This window comes from Talpa europaea (genome assembly GCF_964194135.1).
Source record: "Talpa europaea genome assembly, chromosome: 10".
NCBI lineage: Eukaryota > Metazoa > Chordata > Mammalia > Eulipotyphla > Talpidae > Talpa > Talpa europaea.
In genome coordinates, this window is record NC_140077.1 from 63,838,767 (window position 1) to 63,862,767 (window position 24,001).

Genomic DNA, 24,001 nt, shown 5'->3' on the forward strand with positions numbered 1-24,001 from the left:
CTAAGGAGGAAGCTTGAAAACACCGAGATATAAGAGGTGGTGGAGAAAGAGTTAGAATCCACAGGTACCAAGAAAGAGGGATAGAAGGCATGAAAATGGAGGGAACTTTCAGAAACCGAGTAAATGAAGCAGGATGTGAGGGCAGGAGTGAGGGTGGGTTGGCCAGCAAGCTAAAGCCATGAGGTGTCCAGGTAGGCAAGGTGGGTTTAGTGTAGGGGTGGACCCCTGCTGTCACAGCTTTCAGTTTTTCAGGAGAGAGCCAGAAACCTCCTGAGCTTTCAATATTACCAGTGAAGTCAAACAAAAAGGAAAATCCCAACTTTTTAATTTAATTTTATTTTATATAATTTTTACATCATTTTTCATTTTTGCACAACGTATGCATTTTCATTTTGGTTATATTCCCCATACAATTGCACCCCCCCCCCTTATTTAGACCCTAATCTTTCCTCTCCCAGCTGCCCCCCCCCCCCCCCCCCCCCCCCGTTTCTGGGCTATAGTTGCTTGTTGATTTTGATTTTTACTTTGTATTAATTAGTCTTAGGAAAATCCCAACTTTTAATGAGCCAAACAAAATGTATCTAAGGCAGGATCTCTAGGCTGCTAATTTGTAACCACCGAAATGAAGGGTTTTGAGAAGGAGGTATTTGTGAGCAATGCCAGAAGGGGTGGGAGCATTAGAACTGGGAAGAGAGGGATTGGCAATACAAAGGTTGTTGGATGCTGGAGCTGCATGCTGAAGTCCCAGCTGAAACTGGAAACTTGAAGTTTGTCTTGGTGTCATAAATCGTGGTATGATTTCCCTTGGCAATATTTAACATCTTAGGAACTGGCAGAGAAGGTTAGGAGTTAGCAACTGGTTGCAAGAGGATCAGATTAGAAGTGGGTTAGAGAGCAAAGCAACCTCTATGGTCAGACTGTAGAGGAAGGTATAAGCTAGCTGGAAGGGGTGATAGCAGAGGAGGAGAACTGTGGTGCAAATGGTAGGTGATAGACTAGAGGAGGTCATATGAGAGAATGGGAGGATTAGAGATTATGGGTTGCTGAAGAGTAGGAGAAGACAAGAGAAATTAAAGGATCAACAGATTTTTGAGACTACTTTCTTTTTGTGCTAACTTTATCACACATGGCCTTTCTACTGTCAGAAAATACACTTAAAAAATTCAAAATAGAAAAGAGTTCCACCATGACTATTAATTTAGTATGTTTTTTTTGAGACAGTTGCTTTAAGGTTTTGTGGGGTTTTTGTGCACATGGAAGAATTGGGGTATTGGCCAGAGGTGTTGGGGGTATGTGAGAGGATTCACCAGAGACAGTGGGGAACAGAACAGGCAGATTTACTGAAATACACTGCTAAGGGGAGCAGTGGGCAAGACAGGAGAGTTAATTCCCAGTCTTGCGCCATGTGGTTTAACTCCCTGGCTGGGGATCAAACTCAGGCAGTAATGGTGGTAATGCTGAGACTCAACCCCTACGCCACCAGGGAAACCCTGTTTTTTGAGTCAATTACTTTCTAAGCTTCACTACAAGAATAGTACCTTTGAATGCAGTTGTGAGGATTAAAGGAGATGTGCTTATAAGAAATCTAGAAATGATTGTTCACAGTAGATGCTTAATAAATGCAAGCTGTTATCTTTAGTGTGTTACCCTAGCAGTTTAGCTTGCACAGAAGTTGCTGAATGGGATCCTGAAGGACTAAAAGGGGGCATCTCAGTGGGATAGAGTGCTTAATGGGGTGCTCTAGCCTCCTTTGTCCCCATGAAAATATTGCTCTTGACTGGAACAGTTTTGCTTTTGTCTGTTTTATTTATTTATATCTTCCAGCCAGTCAATTTAATTTATTTGAATAAAGAGTTCTCTGGCAAAAAAAAAAAAAAAAAAAGTTGTGTCAATTCTAGCACAAAACAAATGACTTTTCCTCCACACAGTCATTTATTCAAGAGATAAGCATGTAGAGGTTGTCATATTGTGTGGAGAGTTGGAGATTCTGAAATGAGGCACAAGTATTTGCCTTAAATTGCTCACAGCACTGGTGGGGAGAGTCCTGTCAACTGAGGTTTGCCTTCTAGGTTAGTGAGTGTCATGACAGACAAATGGCGAGTGCCATGGGTCAATGAGGAAGTGTACCTGAGATTGTCAGAGCTTAAGGGTTCAGAGAAATGGAGACATTTGGACTGAGTCTGAAAGTCTCAATCTGAGAAAGGGAGGGAGCATTATGGGGAGAAACAGCAGTACAAATGAAGTTAGGGGTGGATAGAAGTGAGATGCAAGAGATAGGCCAGGTGTAAAGAGGTGGGTTGCTGCAAGATCCTTAGAAGGGAAATGACATGGTAAGCCCTGTGTTTTGGGTATTTGATATTGGTATCAATGTAGAGACTTCCTCCCTCTGACATTTTTTTCTTCTTCTGGATACTAGGAAAAGCTAGTAGAGGGCAAAACTCACTCTCACAGGTTTGGAAGTCAAATGTGAGATCAAGAAAACCAAAAGTCAGCCCTCTTTTCCAGTGTGCCTCCATTTCAACAGCCTTCCTATTGCCCTGTCCCCCTCTTTTATTCCGTAAATCTGCTGAGCTCAGGGTAGCTGGCCAGGAGCCTGTTGCCAGTGTGCAAGTTCAGGAGTGCTTTTGAAAGGTTGGCACCTTTCCAGTCAGCACTTTTATCAGAGAGGGAGGAAGGGTCATCCATCAAAGTAGTTGGGCATAGGTTCTCTCCAGGGAAGGCTTTCATGCTTTTGTGAGCTCCTTCTACAGAGAAGAGCAGATTCTGGATGTGGGGCCAGTTGGGAGGCCAGTATTGACATAATTCTAGGGAACTGCATTGACAGCTCATGGCAGTGAGGCAGAGATGCCTTCAGTAAAGCCACAGGAAATGGACAGGATGGATTTGAGGGGTGAGAGGTTTAGGCTGATTTCCAGAGTGCTGGCTGAGGCACCGTACTGGAGGGGGTGTAGCCAACCTCGTGTAGGAGGGAAGTACATGCTCTTTCTCAACAAAACCCCTTCTCTAACATCCCCCAGTAACTGGAGTCTTACCCTTTTTCATAATGATTCTACTTCCTCTTCTAGCCCACCTTTAGAGTCTAGACACCCCCATGTGGCACTTGACTTTGTCTTCCTTGCAAGTCGTTTCTGGTAAATCACACTTGTCTTTAACCCAGTTGGGGTTATCTCAAGGACAAGATTCGTCCTTGTACTTACTTTGTTATGCCCACCATAGATACTGGCACAGGAAGAAGGATCTTGCTTGATTTGCTGACTTGACATTATCCTTTTTTTCTTTTCAGATTGTGAGAACAGTGTGTCCCAAAGAAGAAAATCTTTCAAGAAATTATTTTGGGGGGCTATATTAGATTCCCAATGGAAGTTCCTCCAGCCGCCAAACTTGATGAGACCTTTGTATTTGAGAATGGGTTAGAGATGCAACAAGAATTCTTCCCAGAGGAGGACCTGGGGGACCCTTTTCTTCAGGAAAGGGGTTTAGAGCAAATGGCTGTTATCTACAAAGAGATCCCTCTTGGGGAGCAAGATGAAGAACATGATGATTATGAGGGGAACTTCAGCCTGTGCTCAAGCTCTGTTCAGCATCAGAGTATCCCCTCAGTAAACAGACCCCAGGATGATGAAATATTTAGTCAAACTTTCCTCCAGAAGTCAGACCTTAGTATGTGTCAGATAATCCATGGTGGAGAAGAACCCAATAAACATGATTGTGAGCAAGTGGGCGGGGGGACCTCGAGACCTAGTGAACTTCATAGAACTATACAACCCGCAAAACCCTATGCATGTCGGGAATGTGGGAAGGCCTTTAGCCAGAGCTCCCACCTTCTCAGACACCTGGTGATTCACACTGGGGAGAAGCCCTATGAGTGCTGTGAGTGTGGGAAGGCCTTCAGCCAGAGTTCGCACCTCCTCAGACATCAGATAATTCACACTGGGGAGAAGCCCTATGAATGTCAGGAATGTGGAAAAGCCTTTCGCCAGAGTTCAGCCCTCACACAACATCAGAAAACTCACACTGGAAAGAGACCCTATGAGTGCAGAGAATGTGGGAAAGATTTTAGCCGGAGCTCAAGTCTCAGAAAACATGAGAGAATTCATACTGGAGAGAAACCTTATCAGTGTAAAGAATGTGGGAAATCCTTCAACCAGAGTTCAGGTCTGAGCCAGCATCGGAAAATCCACACCCTGAAGAAACCTCATGAATGTGACCTCTGTGGGAAAGCCTTTTGTCACAGGTCTCACCTCATTCGCCACCAGAGGATTCACACCGGGAAGAAACCTTACAAATGTGAAGAGTGTGGGAAGGCCTTCAGCCAGAGCTCCAACCTCATTGAGCATCGGAAAACCCACACTGGTGAGAAACCCTACAAATGCCACAAGTGTGGGAAAGCCTTCAGCCAGAGCTCTTCACTCATTGAGCACCAGCGTATACACACCGGGGAGAAGCCCTATGAGTGTGGTCAGTGTGGGAAGGCCTTCTGCCATAGCTCTGCCCTGATTCAGCACCAGAGAATCCATACTGGGAAGAAACCCTATGCTTGCAATGAGTGTGGCAAGGCCTTCCGGCACAGGTCGGCCCTTATTGAGCATTATAAAACTCACACTAGAGAGAAACCCTATGTGTGTAATAAATGCAGCAAGTCCTTCAGGGGAAGCTCACACCTTATTCGACATCAGAAAATTCACGCTGGGGAGAAGCTGTAGAAGGAGCTCACAAAAGCATGAAAGCCTCCCTGAACCTATGTCCGACTGCTTTGACGGATGACCCTTCCTCCCTCTCTGATAAAAGTGCTGAATAGAAAGGTGCCAACCTAAGCACTCCTGAGCCAGGTGCCCTGAGCTCAGCAGATTTACGGAATAAAAGAGGGGGGCAGAGCGATAGGAAGGCTGTTGAAATGGAGGCACACTGGAAAAGAGGGCTGACTTTTGGTTTTCTCGTTCTCACATTTGACTTCCAAACCTGTGAGAGTGAGTTTTGCCCTCTACTTGCTTTTCCCAGTATCCAGAAGAAGAAAAAAATGGCAGAGGGAGGAAGTTGAGTTAAATCAGTGACATATTAGATGAACTTTTTAACAGGCCACATTTTAGGGGACAGAAACTGCTCATAGTCCAAATAGCAAAAGAAAACTGAATCCAACGGCAGATACCTCAGCAGTAAAACAGGATCTTCTATCTGGCTTGGGCATTGGTGGGGACAACCTAAACAAGTCACAGAACAAAGGGAGAGTCTGGGAGAATTCTTGGGTTATGGGTAGGTGAGGATGGCCAACCCTTGGCCACTCTTAATCTCAATTGTGAGTTTGGGTGAGGCTGGTTTCTGACACATGGCTCTTTCACAAAGGGTTAGAGGTTTGGTCCTATAGATTGGAGAACATTTGATGCCCAGCTCTGACTCAGCCTTGGCATTGTTGCCCTTCAGGAATAGCCCCCTCAAAACCCAAGGCCCCTGAAACCACAGCAAAACCTTGGTCTGGTGGCCTTTCTACCCTCGTGTTTGTGTGTGTGTGTGTGTGTGTGTGTGTGTGTGTCTCCTGGGAAGGGAATTGTTTAGGACACAGGGTGATTCAATCATAAGGCCTAGGTTCAAGTTCTACTTCTGCCTCTTTCTACTACTGTGACCCTGAGGGAGTCCCAGGACTGTTACCCCTCCTGTGAGATGGGGATAGTGGGACCTAGCCACACACTTGTAAGAAGTTGGTGCAATGAGACCAAATGCTCTGGCAACTGGGGATTGAAGATAGAGATCTCCCTACCCTATCTGGAAGTACTTTCTCCGCAGGCCAGAGGCGTCTCCATCTGACTTCTGAAATAATGGCTTGCAGCAGACCCTCTCCTTACAGCAGGGCTCTATGTCACTCTCTCAAGCTTGTACCCTAGGCTGCAGGTGCTTTGTTATGTGTTATCCCACACATGGATATTTCCCAGGTGTCATTCCAAGCCTCCCACAGGTGGAAACTGGGTCCTTGTTCCTGTACTTCTCTGTCCTTCCCACTGCCAACTGGTATTCCCCTGAGGCTTGCTTAATAAAGGGGCTCAGACAGTGATGTGTTTTCATAGCTCCCTAAGTGATTGCAGTACTGCAGCACTGAGCTGGCTCTGAGCCCTGTGCTGGACGCCTTGTACCCCAGCATCTCCTAGATGTCAGGCCTGCTCACCCTAACTGCAAAGCTTGAGTCTGTTCTGGTTCACATGGTAGCTGTTTGTCCCAGGCCTTCAAGCATTTGTGTGGCCGGAGGGATGGGGGGAGGTAGGGCAGAGGGGAGAGGTGTGAAAGGGTCTCTCTCAAACTGACTTTCCTCAGAGCTAATAGAAGAGGGAGGACACAGTCCCTGCTATTTTGAAGTTTCCGGAAGTTTATGACTGGGATCCGTGGACTCATTGAGTTAACACTGGTTATTTCAACTAATCAGCTCAGCTGGGCAGTTATGTATATTTTTCCTGAATAAAAATGGGAAGTCATAATTGTTACTTAGTAAGTGGGGCTTGTGGGCCAGACATTTTAAAATGACAGGTCTGATGGGCTGGAGAGAGAACAGTGGGAGCCCCACAGTGAGAACACTGCTCTTCCCTTCAGCTCCTGTCTTTGTTATAAGAGTATAGGGAACATTTATCCAGCACTTCAGGGTTCCAAGAACCTGCAGCACTGACAGCCAGATTGGTCAGACTGGGTGGCTCCCGGGATTATAGCAAGCAGCCCCCTAGGATCTACCTCCTCTGCACCTCCCATTCCACCTCAGTCCTGTCCTTATTTGCCTGTTTCCTACCTTTAATGTCTCCCTGTGAATACTTACGTACACCCCAGCCAAGTTGATTTATTTAAAGCATCATTTTGCACACGTCACCACTCTCCTTAAAACCAATCTTCATGGGCTTTTTATGCTCATGAAACCTCATTTCAGCCAGTCTGGTACCCTCCACCACCCCCCCAAACAAGCCACAAGGGGTTCATGCCACCCTAGATGCCCAGATGCTTTTTCCACTGCCAGATTCTCAGCTCATTTTATGTTCTCACATTTTGGAATATGCACTTTCTGCTTTCTCAACCCCTACCTCCAACCTGCTTCTTCCTTTTCACGATTTATGTCTGAGGATCAAGAGCCCCTTTCTGAAGGGTTGACATTCTCACATAACCATGGTTAGACCAGATAGTTTTCTTTTTTCAAAGTGTGAGCAGAACCTGGTTCCTTCTGTTCAGATTCTTTCTGTATTATGTATTTTAAAATCCTTTTCTTTAGATTTTCGAAGAGTGTAATGTTATAAGGAGATCTTCCTGGTAATATTTTAATCATCTTTGATTTAGTTGTTTGTTTTTGTTTTGTCTTATGATTTTGTTCTTCTGGCAGATTTTGAGTGTTGTAAGACTCTTGATTTTGTTTCCTAATCAAATTGTTTTGTCAAATTTATGTATTCTCCTTTTTCTTTTTTTGGCTTACATTTCTAAGATTAATTATTTGAGGTAGCTCATCATTTTTAATATCTCGTAAATGTAGGTACTTTGGTCTATGATTTTTTTCTTATAGTTTCTTAAAGTTTGACGTAAATCTGACATGTGGTGGTATTTTTTTTTTGTTGTTGTTGTTGTTGTTATTGTATTGGAAATTCCCTCTGGGCTCAAATGTCATTTTTTAAAAGTATTTCCAAGTGACAATTGCTTAAAGCATTGCTATTATTGTACTGTGGTGTGAACATTTCTAAGTGTCCATAGAATTTCTTTGGGCCTGAATATATTATCAGTTTTTCTAAAGCACTTGTTACTCTTAAGAAATGTATTTTTACTCTGTCAATTCTATTTGTTAACTCAATTGTTAAAATTATTTTATTCAAATCTATATCTTCTCTAACTTATTTACTTCAGAGTTGTTCACTGGGCCCATTGTCTGCCTCGGAGTCTGTGAGCATGCAGGGGTGGTAAAGATTGTGGATTCCTAGGGGCTGAACCAAGTTGTGTGGATATGTGCATGAATGAATTGTTCTGGATGGAGTGAGGATAGAATCTGTGGCATTCACATTTTGGAAGTGTTCTGTGTTGTTAAGATCACTCATTTCCTGATCTGAACTTAGTCTTATTTTGTGTGTTTTACTTTCTGTATTTCTCTTTCATTTAAATTTCATTTTCTCTTTTGTGTATGTTATTGCTATATTAATTTTGCTTTTCTCTCAAATCATTTCTGAGAAATAAGGTATAATTTATCAATAAGTAGTACCTTGCTATTTGGGGCATTTATAATTAATGACATACTGAAAAACTGTGCCTTATCCTGCCCTCTTTGCCTCTTTGAATGCTTCTAGGTTCCATTTCTCTCTTCCAAATATCATTATTGAAGTCCCCCCTTTTTGAGTGAATTTGCATGAGAGTTAGTATAACAGTTTATTTTTTAAATTTGTGTATTTTACTATATATCTTATAAACAGCACATTATTAGATTTTGTTCTCTGATGTTCTTGTAATTCTTTTTCTTTTTATGTAAGAAGTTCTACCATTATCATTGTTTAAAGTAAGGCATAATTTATTTTTACCTTAATATTTTAATATGTATTAACTCATTTAACCCAACAGGTCCTGCTCACTCCCGCCCCCATCTCTATGAATCGTTAACCACCTGTGGAGTGTCATTTCTGGGTAGCCCAGAGGTCCACCATTGGATATATCTTTCCTTGCTGTCTCCATCAGTGCCAGGCTCTGTCCTGAGCCCACTTTTTAAACCAGAGTCTCTGACTTGTAATGTGGATGAATGATGCCAGCTCACAGCCCTGTGGGACTCAGAGGAGTAAGAAATGCAAACCTGCATGACGAACTGATTATTACACTACTTTGAAATGTTTCCTTAATTTTTTGTTCTAATTACTCCCAAAGTTTTTTCCACCATAACTTAGAACATTACACTGTTATTTACTTTACAGATATGTCCCACCCTCCCTGAGTGAACTCACGTAGTCATTTGAAGAGAGATGGGGACCCTGTTCTTGTACCCTCTATTCCCATCTTCTGTCCCAGAGAGGTCCCCTCTCCCACTACCCTCTACCTGCCTCCTGCGGTGGGAGGGGGGAAGCCCTGTCACAGCTATAAATGCTCGAGAGGATGGTCAGTTTCTGGCTGCTGCTGTTGCAGGTGGGGAATGGGCTGACCTATCAGAGTTGCAGTGATTTGGGTCTGCCAGCAGCCATGGGGACAAACAATGTGAGATGTGCTGGGGCCCCAGCCAGTTCCCAGGAATTCCCAGCCAGCAAGTGGGTTTAGTCACCACAGGCCAAGGTGGAAGGGAAATCCTCTCAATTCGCCTAGAGCCACTAAGTTATGGGGGGATGAGTGGATATTTGCCAGCATCACCTCATACAAAATAGATATATTTGCCACAGTGCCTATGCATTAATTTACTAAGTGGGGAGAGAACCCCATTTTCAGTATCTGATAACCCAGGGAACCGAGGCAGAGGTTGCTTGTGGCATGTGGAATTGGGACATCTTGAGATGGACCATCCTTCCTGCACCACAGGCCAAACACTTGCCTTGTCAGACTGCTGGTGGGAATGTGCTGCCTCATTCCCTGCTGCCTTTGGTCTATCATCAAACTCATGCCACAGTGGCTAGCAATAGCTTGGTAGCGCTGAGATAACACCTGTGCTACCAGGGAGGCCTGGTACCCTCCAGTGTTTGCTGCTTCATTCCCTGGCTGCCTTTGGTCTGTCACTGCAGTCACAGGACCCTCCACGCTGCCTTCTCTTTGCTGGGTTACCATGCTCAGAGATCTATGAGCCTGCACAAATGGAAGGCTTCTAAGATCACCCCATATTGGGAAGGGTCAGCTTTGTTTTTTATGATCATTTTTAAAGATTTATTTTTATTTATGCATACATGAACTGGGGTGTAGGCCAGAGGTGCAGGGAGTGAGAGGATTCACCAGAGATAGAGTGGGGAGCAGAACAGGCAGATCTACTGAAATCCACTGCTGAGGGGAGCAGCGGGCGAGGCAGGAGAGGTCTGCTGTGCCATGTGGGTCAGCTCCCTGGCCTGCTAGGGATCAAACTCGTGCCACAGTGGCTGGCAATAGCTTGGTAGCACTGAGACTTATAACACCTGTGCTACTAGGGAGGCCTGAGAAGGGTCAGCATTAAATCCCTTCTCTTTGCCAATCCAACAGCTAGGCTAGCTGTTCCTCCCAAGAGAGAGCTGGGAGCAACTCTCTCCCCTTTGGCCCTCACTTAGGTCTTCCAGCTCCTGACACTCTGGAAGTGGGGGAGGGAGTCACAAACAGCCAAGTTGTAATGCATTCCTTACTCAATCCTCATGTCTCCTCATCTCTTGGAAAAGGCAATGGCACCTCCTAGAGAAGACGGGTCTTCTCTCAGGACCACAGTCACCCTCAAAATTGAAGAGCTCATCTAGGCACATAGTGGGTGGCAAGAGAGTCCTGAAAGCTGGTGCTGCTTTATCTAGGTCTTAGAATAACCCCTAATGCCTCTTTCTCCTCTTCTCAGCCTATGCCAGAGTTCCCCAGGCCTCTCTCTGCTCATCTTCATTTCTACCCACTGAGCCAGGGACTCTGCAGGTTTCCTTGGCCTCCATGTACCCTGCTGGGCTGCAGAGTGGGCCCTCCACCAACATTTGGTGTGTGAATAAGCGACTTTCTCTTGCCCATCCCTCATACCAACGATGTTTCTCTCTTCTTCATTCTCACTGATCTCAAGCCCGGAGTCACACGCCACCTTCTCTACCTTCTCATTTGCTGATTCCACCAAGTCTTTAACATTGGTTGATGCCACCTCCTCTTGTCTGACCACTCTTGCCTGCTGCTGTCCCACTGCACAGCCTCCCCCTCCCTGGCTCCTGCCTTTGCCTTTCTCCCCTAAGAGTGATCTTTCTACTCTGCAGCCTGAGATCACTGATTCCTCAAACACCCCCATTGGTTTCCAGAAAAACCTAAGTGTTGAGGGTGGATCTCTGGCACCTTCTAGTCTGATATCACCGCCACTTTCCCTACCAAGGCCTCCATGTTTCCCTCACACTGAGCTCCTGTGTTCCCAAACATGCCTTCTTCCAATGAAAAGGACATCACTCTGGGATGCCCCTCTTCATCCATATCACATGGGTCGAAGAAGGGAAGGTCTCTTCCAGAGTCAGCTATTCTGAGGCCGGGCCTCCCTGCTAAGTCCCTCTTGAGGCCTGAACTATATTCTGGGTGTTAGATGCAGTTGAACAAGGGAAGAAGGTCAAGTTTAGGATCAGGACAGTATTTTGGTTAGTAGAAAATGAAAAGAAAGGGGGACCAAGATAAGATGGCTGTCTCACATGTCACTGTTAGGCTTTCACATGCAACATCTGGCACATTTCCATACCTCCTGAAAACCATGATTTCACTAGCTCCCATAACCAGCTTCTGACCTGACGCCCCAGGCCTCAGGCAGATCCTCACAATGGTGATCTTCATCTTACCCTATTTAATGGAACCAGGAATTTGGATGTAAGTCCAGTTCACAGAAGTGTGAAGTGGACAGACCTTAGAGTCAATTTCAAGATTCACAGCCTGAGATCTGGTCATTTCATGTTCTCAGGCTTCAGTGGTGAAATCACTGGCAGGAGCCTCTTTCCCCACAGTATGTGGAGAAGGGATTGAAAGATCCAACTAGTTCATGGGGACAAAGGAGGACACCTGCCAGTGCAGTCCTGAGATACAGGGGAGGAGGCCACCAGGGGACTCTCTGAGCTCGGCCAGGGCAGAGACGGGGGACTAGCACCCCAGGCCTCTTCCTGGTTCTTACTTGCCCTCAGGAGGCCTACTAGTTGCCTCCCTGGCCTCTCCCCAGGGTTAGAGACCCTGCGTTTCCTCCCTTTTGCCTTAGCCATTTTCAGGCCTAAAGCCAGATCTGCTGGGGGCATCCAGTTCCAGCTATGTGGCCCCAGGAAGCAACATTGGGGCCTCCTCCTCCTCAATGCATGAGTGTTTCCAGATTTTATATGTATTTCTCTGTAATCATGGAAAAAGTGGCTCATGAATGAGAAAGGTTAAGAAGCTTGGATAAGGCAGTTAACAAACAACTTAATGGCCATCCATGTAGCAGAATGTTTTATTTACATATATAATTTATATACTTTTTTACATCATTGTTCATTTTTGTACAATGTTTGCTTTCTCTTCTCAGGTGTAGTCACCATGGAAGTCCCACCTGTGCACCATCACCATAGTCCCTGGTGCTTTTCCCTCCCCTGTTTTGATTTCTCTCCCTCCCCCTCCCTTGCAGAATGTCTCTGATTTATAGTTGCTTGTTAATTTGTTTTTTTAATTTTTTGTTATTATTTTCCCCCTGATCCCTTATTTTTTACCCTATAGTCCTTCTGTAAGTGAAACCGTTTGATATTTTTCTTTTTCTTTCTGACTTGTTTCACTGAGCATAATCCCTTCCAGCTCCATCCATGTTGCTGTGAATGGCATTAGTTTATCTTTTTTGACTGCTGAATAGTATTCCATTGTGTATATGTACTACTTCTTCTTGATCCAGTCACCTATTTTTGGGCATTTGGGTTGTTTCCATAGCTTACCAGTAAATAGTGCTGCAATAATCATAAGGGTGTAGGTATTCTTTGGAATTAATGTTTTCGTATCCTTTGGGTAGAGGAGAGGAATAGCTGGGTCATATGGTAGCTCCATTTTTAGTAGTTTGAGGAACCTCTACACCACTTTCCATAGTGTTTGCAATCCCACCAGCAGTGTAGGAGAGTTCCTTTTCCTCCACATAGCAGGATGTGTTCTAATGCGGAGTATATTCTTTTCATGCACACGTGGAACATGCACACATCTGTGATGACAGTTTGTGTTAACTCCATTTACCTCCTTCAGCCAGGAGAGCTTGTGGCCCAGACCCTCGGGAATGAAGATTTGGGTGACCCCCACCAGGCAAATAATTTCGAGGCACTTGCCGAGAGAAAAGGGAATACGGACTAGGCCACAGAAACCATAAACAGCTGCTACATGAGCAGTCACGGGGTATTTCTTATTTTGATATTAATATATCTGCATTTATAAGAGCCGTTTCTCTCCCCACCACCATTTCCCTACAATCAAATACAAGATGTGTTAATAGTGGTTAACATATTTTGGTATCAAAGTTAAAGGATATCAAAGGGGTGTGTGTGTGTGTGTGTGTGTGTGTGTGTGTGTGTGTTGACAAAGATTCTTAGCTTGACTAAATGTAGTCGGGCTCCTGGATGGTCTCCTAGGCGCATGTGTGGACTATTTTGTAAAATCTAGTTTACCAAGGACCTTGCTAAGTCGGGTACCTCCCACCTCAGCATCTGACCAGTCTGTCGTCCTTCACCACTCAGGGGTCTGAGCGCACTGATCTGCCTTTAGAGAGGAATCCTGTCAGGTTGGTTTTACCTGAACCCCCTTACCTCTGATGTTACTCTTAGCGCTCTTGCTGCCTCACGCAACAGTTTCTGAATAAAACGTTTTAACCATTTTAACTGCTGCCCGGCTCTGGTTTTTCTTCAACTCTGTGCGTGTGTGTTTGTGTGTGTGTGTGAATCAGCTAAGAGAGGTGTGAACATCGCCACCAAGAGTCACACTCACATATGCTCACTCCCCGCCCCCCCAACACACCCACAAGTACTCCCTGCACTCCTCCTACCCCTGCTGGAGCTTCATACTCTGCTTCACTCTCATTCAGTGGGTCTCTGGAGCCAGGACAGCAAGGGCCCTTACTGCAGATGGAAGAAACCTCGAACCAAGGAAGGAGCAGGAGCCAGGCAAGCCATGACCCACAGCCTACTGAGGTGTGGGTTTCCTGGGCTCCAGGACCCTCCTCCCCCAACTCCAGAAGTGGAGCTACCCCACCACCTACTGAGGGGTGACCTAAAAGGGCCCCCCTAGGGGCACAGTCTTGGTCCAAATTTTGCTGGCTCTAGGTCCCAGGGGCCACCTGGAAGGGACTCTGAGGACAGGAGCCCTAGTGGGGCTGCTTGGGCTGTGGCACCTCTCCACTCATCCCCTTAGTTCTGGGGTCCACATCAGCTCACTCTTCTCAGCAACCAGTGGTCTCTTTCTTTTTGCTGGAAGCTCCAGGTACACACAGACCCAGAGGAGTGAGGACCAGGACTGCGGGGGTGCCCAAGACTGATACCTTGGGAAATGGGGCTTGGAAATCCAGAGTCACACCAGGGGCAGAGAGAGGGTGGGGGTGGGACTTAGCGACCTGAGTATATGCCCATGGCTTTAGCTGGGTTCTCCGTGCTGGGAGGAGATATGCACTGGTGGGGACCACAAAGTCTGAGCATCAACTATCCTAAGCAGGGCTTGGACATGGGAGATGGGTTTACAGCCTGTTGCTGGACTGGAAATTATTTCCCCTGCTCTGGACCTGATCTAGACGCCCTGGGTCCCTGCAGTGCCAGGTTGGGGTGTGTGCCCGCGAGAAGCATTATTTATGTATGGGAGATATGCAGGTGTTCACTGGGCCACATTTGTGAGAGAAGACCTAGGGCTGGGCAAATATCCTCCCATTGGGGACCATCAGTACAGTGCTGTCTGCTCACATGCAGAACCACCCAGCATGTTAGATCCCAGTTACAGAGATGTATGTATAGAAAATGTGAGTATGTTATGTCCAATATGTGGTTTTCAGGTATATTTGAAAACTTCTAACAAGACACAAGGTTTTCAGTGTGATCTGCAAGGCCCCAAGGTCCCATGGCTCCCTCCCACTCTGTCATCCTCCCCCCACCTTCTTTGCGCAGGTTCCTCATGGCCTTCTTGCTGTTCCTGAACACAAGCACAACCCACCCCAGGACCTTTGCACTTGCTGTTTCTTCTGCCAGGAATACTCTCCAGATACTTCCCCACTGGTTCCCTCCAGCCTTTCAGGAGGGTTCTCTCATCACCATTATCTGAACAAAGAGTTGTTACCCTCTCCTTCTTAACCCCTTCCTTTTCCTCAGAAACTCATCACACCACACATTATAACATAACGTGTTGTTTGTGCTGGCCTCTGTCACCCACTAGTACTTTGCTCTAGGACTTGGTTTCTGAAGCCACTGCTGTGACCCGCAGGACAAACTGCCGCTGAGCTGTGGGAAATGATCAGTAGGTATGTGTGGAACGAGCGGTGCTTGGTTTCTGCCAGAGAAGGAGGAATGTAGGGGACTGGGGTTGGGGTTGGACAGGGGACGCTGGCATGACCAGCTCTTTTCTTCTCTTAGTAAAAGATCTGAGCTAGTTGACCACAAGTTGGCATGTTTATCACATCTGTGTCATTGTTCTTGACATTGTTTTCATAAAGCCTAGGCCTCTTGCCTTCAGGCACACATCACATGCAGCATGGAGAAAATCTTGCTCTGGGACTCTGGTTGGCAATTCCTCTCCCCCACGATGCCTTTTTCCCTCTTAGGGGACCATTAACCCTGTATATGAGGGACATGGAAGTACAAGACACCCGAATTCCTCTGCCCCAGCACCGGCCCCTGAGCAAGTCACACATCCTCCTATCTGAAAGGAGAGAATGAGGTTCCCAGACTTACACCTCAGGATCTCTGATCACCTTCCTTGGGATTACTTTGGTACGGTAGTGACCTTTTAGGTAAATGACAACAGCAGCCACTAGAGGGCACAGCCAGTTTAGGTTGCCGTGTGTGCGCCTGCGTATGGCATGTGTGTGAGCGAGTTTTGTGTAGGGATGTGTGAGTGTGAGCTGTGTGTACATATGTGAGTTGTATTCATGTATGTGAAGGTGAGTTGGGTGCATGTGTTTATGTGAGAGTGTGTGAGGGCCACTAACACGAGGGGTGTGTTGACCATCAATGCAGCTGGGACACTCCATGCAGCCCATTGAGGACAGCTGGGTGATGGTGGTGATATCCCTGTGCAGATGACACCATGGCACAGTGTGTGGTGACTGTCTAGTGGGGTTCCTGACAGTTTGGCCACTCTGTCATCCCACGTGAGTTCCTGACAAGGCCAAGCTTCTCTCCCCAGGGTGGACCTAAGCCACTAGGGCTGGGAAGATACTCAGGAGTGGGGGCTGGCCCTGGCCAGTTAGAGTTGTGTCTGGGGATGAAAATGAGGTCATTCTGTCCCTGAGGCCTGGAAGGAGGGGCACCAGGAGGTGACTTCTCCTCTTACATCTGAGTCCCTCGTGTTCACAACAGATAGGCACCAGACCTCAGGGCTGTACTGAGACCCAAGTCCAGAGAGGCCACACAGGGCTCCCTATCTTGGGGTGTACTACCCCTGAAAGATTTCTGCTGAGGGGTCAGTGTGGGAAGCTGAAAGACTAGGCTGGGATGCTCAGTCTTGAATACGCTCTAGCTCCCAGGCTACGAGGAAGGAAGGAGGGTGCTGGGCCTGCATGAGCCAAGCCACATTGGGGCACATTGACCATAGAGGAGTCTGGGACCAGGGGCCAAATGGGGGCATTCTGGTTTTTACCTCGATTCAAGATCCAGAGGGCCCTTCAGCTCAGAGTGAGGAAGCTGAAACTCAGGTCATGGGGCTGGAGCCCAGTAGAGAGGGGCATGTAGGTGCTGCAGGAGGAAGAACACTGGACCTTGAGTCAGGGGTTAGGCTCACACTGTGCCAGTGACAAGCCCTTTGTCTCTATGGGTCTTGCTTTCTCCTGTGTAAACTGAGTGGTTGGAGTCCAATCGCTAAGGCTCACTTGGGTTTCCCCAGTGACGCTCCTGCTCAACTCTTCTCTGGCTCTTGGGGCAGTAGGACCCCTGATGGAACTTACATCCAGATTCTGAGACAGGGAGCGCCCTACCTCTCCCTGTGTGAGCGCAGTTGCCCCAGGGAGACCAGATTGGAGTGTCTGGCCTCAGAAACTGAGGGCCTGCTTATTTTCTGGGGCTAACAAAACCAAATTTCCTCCTGGGTCCTAGCTATAGGACCAACAGCACCTCTCACACTCCCCCACAGCCCCACAAAACAAAATCAGATGGTGCTTTGCACAATGGCAGGGCCCTGGAGAAACCCCCACACCAGGCTCTGCTCCTGGGGCAGGTGGGCCCGATGTCGCCACCAGCCAGGCTCCCAGAGCTGGTGGTTCCTTCGTGTCAGCAGTGATGGGGAGCTCTCACCAGCAGGGATGGCTCTTGGGGGTGCAGTGCTGAAAGAAAGAAAGCATCCACTGTCTGACTCAATCTGTACGAAGTTCAAAAACAGGAGAAGCTGAAAAATAGTGGATTTAAGAGCACACTCAGAGGAGATGAAGCTATAAGGAAAAGCAAACATAATAAACCTCAGGAGTTCTCCAGGTCCTGACCGTATTCTGATTCTTAGGTGGTACATGATAGTCCTTTTAATACTACTTTTTAAACTTTACATTATTTTTGTTATAGTTTATAATTAAAATAAAAGGAGCTACATCAAAGTATAAGCAGTGACTCTTCTAGGTGAGGTTTCACAGGGGGAAATGTTTTCCTCCTATTTTTATGTTTTTTCCCCATTTCCCCATTATTTAGAGTAAGTAGGTTTTTTTTTTTTTTTTTTTTTTTTTTTACAGATTTATTTATTAATGCGTACAAGAACTGCGGTGTAGGTCGGAGGTGTGGGGGGTGAGAGGATTCACCAGAGACAGAGCAGGGAGCAGAATAGGCAGAGCTACTGAAATACACTGCTGAGGGGAGCAGCAGGCGAGACAGGAGAGGTCTGCTGCGCCATGTGGGCAGCTCCCTGGCTGGGGATCGAACTCGGAGTTCTAACTCATGCTGTGCCATAGTCGCTGGTGATAGCTTGATAGCACTCAGACTTTAAGTCCTGCGCCACCAGGGAGGCCCCTGTTTTGGTGTATTTTTTAAAGCACAGCTCATGAACTAGAGAACCGCAGGTCCCCTGGGGAGAGAATGAGTTGTAATTTTTTTTTTAACTGAAGCAAAATTCACACAACATAAAGTTAACCATTTAAAAGTGAGCAATTCCATGACTTTAATACAATCACCTCTGTCTAGTTCTAAAATATTTTTCTTTTTTTTTAAAGATTGATTGATTTGTTTATTCATTTTATTTATTTGTTTGTTTATATGAGAACTGTGGTGCAGGCCAGAGGTGCTGGAGTGAGAAGATTCACCAGAGACAGAGTGGGGAGCAGAACAGGCAGACTGACGAAATACAATGCTGAGGGGAGCAGCAGGTGAGACAAGGGAGGTCTGCGGCGCCATGTAGGCCCCTTGCAGCCGGCAGGCCAGGATCAAAACGGCGCTGCAGAGGCTGCGGACAACTCCACAGCGCTGTGCTCAACCGACTGTGCCACCAGGGGAGGCCCCGCCTCCAAAATACTTTTCATCACCCTATAACCATTGAGCTGTCAGCCCCCATCCTTGCTCCTTCTAGGCCCTGCCAACTGCTAATTCTGCTTTTCTGTCTATGGATTTACCAATCTTCTACACATTTCATATAAATGGAAACATGCAACACGTGACCTGACTTTATTTGTGTAGCATAAAGTTTTTACAGTTCACTATCGTATATCAGTACCTCATTCCTTTCCATGGTCAAATAAAATCCCTTTGTATGTATGTAGCACATTTGGTTTTCCTTTCATTAGTGGATAGACTTTTAGGTTCTTTCCACCTCTTGGCCATTGTGAGCAATGTTGCTATGAACGCAGGTAAATAGTCTTTGAATGACTGTTTTCAGTTCTTCAGGGTATATGCCTAACAGTGGAAGTGTTGGGCCATATGGTAATAATGCGTTAAACTTTTTTTCTTTTTAAAAAATTTATTTATGCATACAAGAACTGGGGGTACAAGCCAGAGGGTGAGAGGACCCACCAGAGACAGATTGGGGAACAGAACAGGCAGATCGACCAAAGCACACTGCTGAGGGGAGCAGCAGGTGAGACAAAAGAGGTCTGCCTCGCCATGTGGGTTGCTCCCTGGCTGGCCGAGAATCGAACCCGCACTGCGGAGGCTGCGGAGAGCTTCATAGGTTGCGTCTTAACCCCTTGAACCTCCAGGGAGGCCCTCTGTGTTAAACTTTTTGAGAAACCGGTTAACAGTTTTCCACAGCAGCAGTACCATTTCGTATACCCCCGCAATGTGCGAAAGTCCCAGTTCCTTCACATCTTCACCAACACTTGGTAGTTTCTATTTTTGAAAACTATAGTCATCTTATTGCATATGCAGTGGTATCTCCTCATGGATTTGCATTTCCATAATTAGTAATGACATTGAGAATCTTTTCATGCACTTCATGTGCATATATATCTCTTTTGCAGAAATGTCCGTGCAAGACATTTGATCATTTTTAAATTGAGTTGATTATCTTTTTGAAGCTGCATTGCAAGATTTCCTTGTGTATTCGGGATACTAGATCCATATTAAATATATGATTGGCAAATATTTTCTCCTATTGTGTAGATTTTCTATCTTTTTTTTTTGATAGTATCTTTCGATGCATGAAATTTTCAAATCTATTTTTTTTCTTTTCTTGCCTGTGCTTTTGGTATCAATTCTAAGAATCCACTGTTAAATCCAAGATTATGAAGATTTACTTTATATTTTTAAAGAATTTTATAGTTTTAGTTCTTAAATTTAGCTCTTTGATTCATTTTGTGTTACTTTTATATGTGGTGTGAAATGGAGGTTCAACATCTTTTTTGTGGATATTCATTTGTCCCAGTACCATTTGTTGATGAAACTCTTTTTTTCCACTGAATGGAAAAAACCCTTGTAGAAAAATCAACAAATCAAGAGATGAAGATGACAAACTGGTGAATAGATAGAGTAGAGAAGATCTTTCGAGCAGTGAAAATATTCTATATGATAGCATAATGATAAATGCATATAATTTGTCCAGACCCACAGAATGTGCTCTAATGCTGGGTAATAATGATGTGTCATCAATTGTAACAAATACACCACTTGAGTGGGGGAAGTTTATATTAATATGCACATGTGGAGGCAGGGGTTTATGGGAAATCTCTGTACCTTCTGCTCAGTTTTGCTGTGAACCTAAAACTGCTCTAAAAAATATAGATTACGGGTGCTTTGGTGTTGGGTGTGGTGCAGTAATATACAGCGGAAGAGGTGTAAATGTATACCCGTAAATCACATACACTATTGTAAGCACCAATCAGTTTACTGAATTTTCAATCAGCATAATGGGCACAAGCCCTTGACTGACAACTGGAGAGCTTGAACTTGATTGGTCCATTTACTATCCCAGCACCAGATACAAAAGGGAAACCCCCCCCTTCCCAGACCTGAGCTGCATTGAGGTAAGGCCAGGTTCTGGGTTAGTGGGCTCCTGGGAGCCACAGCAGGTGCCAGGCTCAGTGGGGGCCAGAAACTGCACTCAGTGGGGCTGGGTGTAACAACATGGTGGGGAGGTCCCAGGGCTGCTGCAGGGTGGGATCCTCTGGGACCCCACCATGTTGTCCCAGCACTCCATAGGCCTCTACTGCGGGAGACCCAGGGCTAGTTTGCTCTGGCACCTGGAAAGCTGGTGGGTCTGTATGCCCTGAGGCAGTGGTAGGGGGAACACCACTGCTGTCACCTCTGCCAGCCTCTTTCAGAGCAGCCTGGCTACTGCCCACAGACAGTGCATTCTGGGGCCAGCCACCAGCGCCCCAACAGGGCCATTGTACTGGGGGGCAGTAGGTGGGGAAATGACCGCTGCTGCTACTCAAGTTGACACCACTGGAGCCCCAGGGCCTCTGGCACTCAAACCTGGCCTGGCACAGGAGCGGTGTTCCTCAGCCCCAACAAAGCTGGCATGCTCAGCCACTCAGGCAGGGGAAAGCTGGTCAACCCCTGCGGCTTGCGCCATGGGGATCCAGCGTCACTGTCACTAGTGGGAAAGGGCTACCGGGTCACACTCAGGACTATAATGGCTAGGCTGGGTACTCACACCCAGAAGCTCCTCTCAGCCCCTGGGACCCCTTCCTGACCATCTGTGTGTGGTCTCCACTGAGGCTGGCCGCTCTTAGCCCTATTTTGTGTAACCAAAGGGAATCCAGGTACCCAAACTGTTAAGGGGTACATGTTCTAAAAATGTTTGGCCATTTCCATGCACAAAGGCAAAGAAAGAAGACTCTTAGGGTGTGTTAAGATACATTTAACTGGTGTGCAGAGAGAGAGAAGAAAGGATTTCAAAATAATAGCAAATTCCTAAAATTATCCCTCCCGTCATGGGCATATGCCCTAATAGGCTCCCCCTCCAGTGACACAGGGATGGTGACTTGGCGTAATAGAGACAGTAATGTGAAGGGCTCCGCAAACAGGGGCAACTCATGGTCATCATTACATCCTGAGACTGCCCAGTGGTCACCTGTTTGTGGGTCAGAGCCCAGTTCCCGTCAGTGAGGAAGCCTTGGGGAAAACACATTCCCACTTTCAACTGTGGTTCAATATGTTTGGCCTCAGTGTTCAGACACCAATTTGCCTTCAGCAAAGGCTTCCTTTAATTTTAGGAAGTACCTATTTCCCTTCTTGCATTGGTTCCTGGGTAGCTCACAGCTTATCTTTGGCAAATGTCTATGTCTCCCGTCAGAGCTTCTGTGTGACAGTTTCCTTCCTATCTACCTCCTGTTCTTACATCTCTGAACCCACTGTCAGGTGAGGAATCAAGGTGGTTGCTGGTTTAAGAGCCCATGAAACCAATGCTAACAGTGTCCTGGATCCTGTGAGTTGTCCAGCTCTTGACAGTGGCAGGGAGCCAGGGACAGTAGGCAGGAGCTAAGCTGTGCAAAGTGGGAGCAGGACATTCCAGAGGTTGAGGGCCAGTAGAGTTGGTCTTGACCTGGACACAGAGAAGACTTATTTGGAGGTTTCCAGCTGTGACTGGTTCTAACTGGGGAGGTGGCAGGGAGCGGGCCTGACCTCGCGCCGGGGGAGGAGTGAGAGGAAGGAGAGGGCAGAGGCAATGATGTCCCAGTTATCGGACCCCTCATGTCCAGTTTCCTGAAAGATGCCACCAGGGAGACTGTGAGCCTCTCCCCTTGAGATATTTTCTTAGTGGGTGCCAAGGATTTCCCCACCCACCTGAAGTATCTTGGAGAGATTGGAACTTAAATATGAGCACAAAAAAAAAAAGACTAGAGCAGAGACCCTGATTTCTTAACAACAGTGAAAACATTTTATTGAGAGTTAATAAACCCTCAATAGTACAGGGAGCAGAATGGGGTTGACTGGGGTGGGAGGGAGTCCTCCTGGGGCTCCTGCAACTTTGGGCCCCCATGGGCAGGTGAGGCTCAGGGAACTAAGGATAAGGACATTGTGCAGGGACCAGTGTCTTTTCCACAGTGCTCCCGTCGTGTGTGACCTGGCAGCTGAACTGGCTGTGAGATTTCCACTTGCTGGGTGACAGGCTCAGGTAGCTGCTGGCAACATACTTGTGGTCGCTCTGCTGGGAGGGCTGGGTGGTCTCCACACCCTGGGTGATGGTGGTACCATCTACCTTCCAGGTGACCGTTAAGTGACCGGGGTAGAAATCACTGATCAGACACACCAATGTGGCCTTGTTGACTTGGAGCTCTTCAGAGGAGGGTGGGAACAGGGTGACCAAGGGTTCGGAGTGAGGCTGGCCTATGTGGATAGAGGAGGTGATGTAACATGCAGGGGGAGAGTCCAGAGTGTTGGGGCAGCCTCCCTCCCTATAGCATCCATGGTTGTTCTGCCTTATACTCTTTCTACTCCAACCCCTAGAGAGCAGACAGCCCCCACCTCTCTCAGGTGACCTTGTAAAGTGCCTTCCCTGGGAAACCTCAGAGTCCCCATGGGTAACCATGACTCTGAAGTCTGAGTTTGGATTTGACCCTAATCTCCCAAGCCCTCTGCCCCAGCCATCAGGCCCCCATTTCACTTCATTTTTGGTGCCTCAGGGGCTTCCTCTATGAACCAGGATCCCTCACCCAGTGTGCCATGACCATCCTGATGGTGTGTGGGGAGGCCCTGAGCCTGAGCGCCACACAACAGTGGGGTCTGGAGCTGCCTCCCCGCCCCCACCCTGGGGCACCTGGCTTTGCCCCTGCATAGCTTCAGCTCTCCTGAGAGAGGGGATAAAGCCCCAGGGACACCTGGAAGACTCTGCCTATCTCCCCCATCCCTACCACCCTGACTATAGGGCCTTTTGCCTTGGATATGGTCTTGGGGCTGATTCCTGCAGTGACACCCCCACTGGCCAACCCAGTACCTCTGCTCACTCCTGATTTTACCTGGCAGTCATGTAGCTCTGAGCCCGCCACCCCCTTCACACCCCTCTTTGTCATCTTCTGAGTCTAACACAACCTTTGAGGAAGGCAGGAGGCCGGCCATTGTACAGGTGAGATACCTGGACCCCAGAGCTTCAGGGGCAGATGAGTTTCTGTCCCATGGGACTTGCTCTTTGCTCCTTCCTGACCACTGTCCTGGGAGGGCTGGGTTTCTGGTCATCTCATCCCATCTCACCCATGTCACTGATTCTTGTGTCTTCACAGACCAGCAGAGACCATGAGAGCTCCAGCTTAGTGCAAAGCACACTCCGTCTTTTCTCTCACCACCTGGGCTGCCCTCTCTATCCCCAAGTCACAGCTGCAGTCCTGTTCTCAGCCTCATGGCTGGGCATTCGGTCCATGTCCCCAGGAGAGGAGGTTTGAGGATTGTTCCCAAGATCACTCCAGTGCCCCCTGTCTGAACAGGACCCTGACCTCTGTGTGGACATCAGCTCTAGAAGAGGGGGAGGAACTCCCTCCACCCCCAACACACACACACACACACACACACACACACACACACACACACACACACACTGTTACTAGTCAAACCCCTAGTCCAGGCCCTGTGACCTGACTGTGTCTGACTGTGGGACACTGAAGGCAGCTTCTCCTGCTGTTGGCATCGTTCCTGCTGGCTACCCCAAGACCATCCTGCCTTCCCCAGGCCCCAGGGAGAAAGGTAGTAGGTTGGTCAATAAGACTGGGAGGGAAGGAAGGAACCAGTCCCCAGAGAGAGAAGAGTGACTTTCCCACAACAGCAGAGGGGCAAGGCACGATGAGAAGGTGGTGAGAATCACTTACCTAGGATGGTGAGGTGGGTCC